Source organism: Elephantulus edwardii, unplaced genomic scaffold (assembly GCF_000299155.1).
Source record: "Elephantulus edwardii isolate Elephantulus edwardi_28Jun2011 unplaced genomic scaffold, EleEdw1.0 scaffold00032, whole genome shotgun sequence".
NCBI classification, from domain to species: Eukaryota; Metazoa; Chordata; class Mammalia; order Macroscelidea; family Macroscelididae; genus Elephantulus; species Elephantulus edwardii.
The window spans coordinates 8,714,749-8,719,970 of record NW_006399782.1 but is presented as its reverse complement, the minus strand read 5'-3'; the positions used below and the strand labels follow the sequence as shown (position 1 = coordinate 8,719,970).

General features: G+C 41.1%; 1 pseudogene; it reads left to right on the top strand.

Annotated features, from left to right (window-relative positions):
* Window positions 1–3,584: 3,584 nt before the first annotated feature.
* Window positions 3,585–4,023, top strand: LOC102874284 (annotated as a pseudogene).
* Window positions 4,024–5,222: the final 1,199 nt, after the last annotated feature.

Genomic DNA, 5,222 nt, shown 5'->3' with positions numbered 1-5,222 from the left:
ATGTTAGTTTTATAATGATATAAACATAGTTTTATAACGGATACATATATAGAAAATTCTGAACTTATTAATCCCACCCTATCATTTCCTCCTCTTTTTATTTAAGTCTTATATCTATAAGACAAACATTATCACCCCATCACATTCTATGTTCCAATTATTAAATAATGTTTATTATTATGTTTTCTCATTTTAACTGACTTCCAATCTGGTCTTTACCACAACACTACTATAACTATCCTTTAGTGTTCATAGGGTTTTCAAAGGCCTGTTATTTAAGAAGTTGATGACCCATCCTGCTTCCTAGTCTGCTTTAATCAGGGAGTTCCACCAAAACCTATCCACCATGAGTAAATCTTATGACATTTTGACAGGGAATGGCAAAGGACATGCTGACAAAGAAGATCAAACAACTGGTTTTGACATGTTGTGCCACAATCGCGAGTCCCCCAAAGGACACCAGGGAGCCGAAATCAATGCAAAAACATGAGAGATTTCATTACAAATTCTGAAGCAGGGACTCTACACACACTCTGCCGCATGGCAGAGCCCCCAGCCCTTGGAGACAAGGGTTTTTATTGGTGCTGGGAGTGGCCAAGACTGAGAGAGGGGCAGGAAGATGAGATAAGATGGAGGCGGCACATAGTGATTGGCTAATTTGAAAATAAGCTGGCTCATTAGCAAGGATGCGGACATTTGGCATACTCTGATTGGAGTAAGGTTCATACAGGAGGAGTTAGAGTCACTTCTTTGTTGCTGAGGTCCCTTCAGGAAGTGAACTCAAGAAAAACAAGAACAAAGGACTTAAGATGGCAGCCAGACCAGAGATATATATAACAATTCTTGACCCTTACAGACAAAGACTGTGGCAATATGGCAATAAAAACACTCTCAAAGAATGTGGCAAAACAACAGACTCAAGGACAAGATAAAGGAGACAAAGGAGATGGTCAGAAGTCAGCATACATCCATTAGAAGTAATGCACTAATCAGCTGTGTAAGCCCCACTCCCTGCTAACAAAAGATATATAAACCCTTTTGTAAGATAAAAACAGTGTCAGTCTGTCTTGACCGATTCATAGTCTGTTATGAACATCTAATAAACCTCAGTTTCTTTCTCTTGCACTTATTGGTGTCCTTCTTGTGTTTCCAAGTCAGAACTTTCTAGTTCTTACTTGAAGAGGCCCTTGGACCATTTTTGGAAACCATTCCCTTGACAGTTTGACACACTAATTTTTAATACTGTCAACAGCTTCATCTTGCTTTGATCCACAAGTAACACCCTTGGTACCAGCAGTCAGAAAATAAGGAGACACATTTCACCAGGGAAAAATCTGCAGTTAGGGACCTCTCCAAATTATTGAGGACTAAAGTGCATCTGGTTCAGGCCATAGTCTTTCGATCACTTGCTATGCATCTGAGAGCTAAACAATGGATAAGGATGACAGAAGAAAAATGGGTGATTTGAGCTATGGCGTTGGAGAAGAGCGCTGAACATCCCATGGACAGCCAAGAGAACAAACAGATATGTCTTGGAGACTTATCCATTGTACTCTGAATGTGCTGACCCCTGCAATTTCCCCAAATGTGGGAAACTGAGCTGCATAATTTATGGTAGTGGAGGACTATGTTTATGCTTTCCCCTGCTTGAGAGAGAAAAGAAAGCTGACCTTCCAATGGGTTTTCAGAGGCTGTAAATCACACAGGAAGAGACTGTTCATCTTTCTCCTTTGGACCAGGCAGAGGATTCAAACAGCAAAACTCCCTGTAAACTAAGCTATTATCTATAGGTGAGCTCAAATTGCCAGATTTTCAGTTAGTAATTGAGTACTTAATTGTTTGTGCCAATAAACATATAATGGACATAAAAAAAAATTGTTTGTGCCACCTTGGGACTCTATTTATACACCATCCTCAATCCCAAACCTTTTACTGCATATTTTGAAGTCTGTTCTGTTTGGATGATTTACTTCATAATCCAGTTGTATTGTCCATCCATGTATCATTAACATCACACATTTGTTTGACTTTCTTTTTTGGTGATATCTGAGTCACACTGGTATTACTGTAATTGTTCTCATTTTCACTCACTGCATTCTTTAAAAACTTCAGAATATTCACAGTGTTAAAAAATTTAACTGACATAATAAAGCTTAACTGTTCTGAGGCAAAACCAAATATGCCTTTTAATGTGTAGTGTTAACCTCAAAGTTGATTTCTTTAGCCATTACAGTTAGTTCCTTCTGGTCTTCAGCTACCTTACTGCAGAGACATAGTGTTACAAATCAGTATGGTCTTGCAAATCATCAACAGCTGTGGGACTAGGATAAGAGAACAAGTGCTTCCCACACTGGGCAGCAAGATTTGAGGCAAGCAAGACTTGTGGTAGCAAGACTTGAGGGAGACTGGAGCAAGACCCTACAGAGAACAAAATCCTGGTGGTGGATAGAATGTGGCATTGCTGTGGGAGAATTGTGGCAAGGTGTAAGCAGAGGAGCCCTGAGATAAAGGCCACAGTTAAAGGTTTGTGCTGTTCTTGCCAGATGCTTGAAGGGGGAGCTAATTTATAACTGCTCTTAGACAAACCTAGCTGGATGATTTGGATTTGGCTACTGAACTGGAACAGATGTCTGGACTAATTGAGTAACTGTGCCTTGGGACTGCTGGACTAAACCTAGACTTGTATTGTGAGATCTTCTTAGATTCCTCCACTCTCCAACTTAACTTTCTTAAATCCTATTCTCAGTACCATAACTGTGAGTCTGTGAATCAGCAACAAATGAGTGAACCTCTGGAGGCTGGTGGGCTTCAGGCACCATGGACCTGGACTACAGTCTCTTTATCTGCTTTCTGCTTTGTGGCAGAAAGGGGCGTTTCTATTCTCACTAGCTCTGGGCCTTTCAGTGAAACGCTTACCGCCTTGTGCCCCCATGTCTGGTTTTCCACTGCTACTTAGACACAATGCTTATGATTACAACAAACGCTAATTAAGTTGTACCCATTGAAGTGATGCAGCAATGGATGATCTATTATTATTAATTGCAAATCATGATTGCAAAGATTAATGGTCAGAGGAAAAAACAATAGTCACTACACAAGACAAATAATGTATGTAGTATCCATTCGATATTAAGAACTGGGTTGTTTTCAGAATCTATTTTGGGGGTTGTCAAGTGGGGTTTATATACTTCCACAGTCTTCTTCACCCATTGCATAAAAACATGAGACTTTTGGCATGCTAGGAATTTCCCAGGCATGTTGCTTCCAGGAGTAAAACCAGGACAGTTGGTCAACTCTCCCCAGGCATCTATCATTTGGCTATCATTCAGTTGTTTTTTAGCTATCACTTTCTCTGAAGAATTATCCTAGGCCTAATAGGACACAGGCTGTATATGCTTTAAAACATACCTGTTTGTTCTCTTGGAAAGGGAGCAACTAGAGTGCTTCTTAGAGGCAAAGATGGCAAAGCTTCATGTTTCATACTTTGTACATGTAGCTAGGTGAGGCTGTTCAATGGAGAGGAACATCTTGCTTGGAAAGGAATATGGGGGGGGTCAGTAAAGGAGAGAAAGACCCACAATAAGATGGATTGGCGGGGTTGCTGCCGCCGCCACCGCCATTGTACCAGCCCCTCTGGTCTCACAGAGGCTGGGCGACACTCCATAGTGGGAGACAAGCCAATTTGGGAACAGATTGGATCCAGTTTCATTCAACATTACTATCAGTTATTTGATAACTACAGAGTCCAACTAAGTACAATTTATATTGACACGTCATGCCTTACATGGGAAGCACAACAGTTCCAGGGGAAAGCTGCCATTGTGGAGAAATTGTCTAGCCTTCCGTTCCAGAAAATCCAGCACAGCATCACCTCGCAGGATCCTCAACATGGTAGTGGGCCAGCTCAAGGCCGATGAAGACCCCATCATGGGCTTTCACCAGATGTTCCTGTTAAAGAATATCAATGATGCTTGGGTTTGCACCAATGATATGTTCAGGCTTTCTCTGCACAACTTCGGCTGACCTCGTCCCAGCCAGGCATTAATGCTATTTCCTCCTCCCTCCTTTCCCCGATACTATTCACACTCCTCCAGATGCTCCAAATATCATACACAAACAAGCAAGGCCGAGGCGGGAGTGGGTGCGGTGCGCTGCTGCCACCGAGGTGTTAACACAGTGCGTGATGTTTGGACACTAGACTAGTTGTATCTGACAGGAGAAGTTTGTGTTGTACCAGCGCATGCCTTGGAAAGACTTAAGTAATGCAAAAGGTTCTTTTTTTCTTTCTTTTTAGTCTGCTGACAAGTTGCTCTAGTAATCCAAAGAAGTGAAGGAGAAAGCAGCTGTCTCACCGCCCAGATATTGATTTGTTCAGATGTTTCAATGCCTCATTATACAATAAAACTGCAAAAATTTTCTTAACAACAACAACAACAACAAAAAAAGATGGCTTGGCATGGTGGCTTCAGCAATGAGTTTGAGGGTCTCATAGATGAAGTTGTCACAAGACAGGGCAAAGTTCAGGTTGGCTGTTTATAGGGTTGTTATGAATTGTACTTGACTTAATGGCACCTAACAATAACAACAGTACATCATGCTAGAAAACTGCTTCCCAACCCCCAACTCTCACTTTGGAGGGCAGATGTTGACCAATAACTGCTATCAAGGTTCAAAAAAAGTGTGACTTACTCTAATAATTTGGGCTTTAGTGTATCCTCTTGGAATCTGAATTGCCCTTCACTTGAGCGTACTTGTTCCTTAACTTTGCCCTCTCTCTTATCCCATCTTCCTTATTCTTGTTCTCCTGAGAACATTCCTTGAACAAGTCACTTGAACATGAATCCTCACCCTAGACTTTACTTCCAAAAGAAAGTTGACCTAAGACGCTGCCACTGTCATCAAGTGAATTTCAACTCATAGCTCCCCACAAGAGAGAACTGCCCTAAGGGTTTTCCAAAGCTGTCAACTTTTACAGAAGCCAACTGTCTCATCTTTCTCCCAAGAAGCAATCAATATGTTCAAACTAGTCAAGTTAGCTCAACTCTTAATCCATTATACAACCTGGAACTTCAGGCAGGATTCAAATTTATTGCTTTACATTTACTCAACCAGTTGCCCAAGTCTACAGATTGGTCCATTGTTTTCCCTATAGCTTAGATTTCATTGCTACGATATATATAAAACTGGGCTCCATACTGAGAAAATTATCTATGTTTTATTAT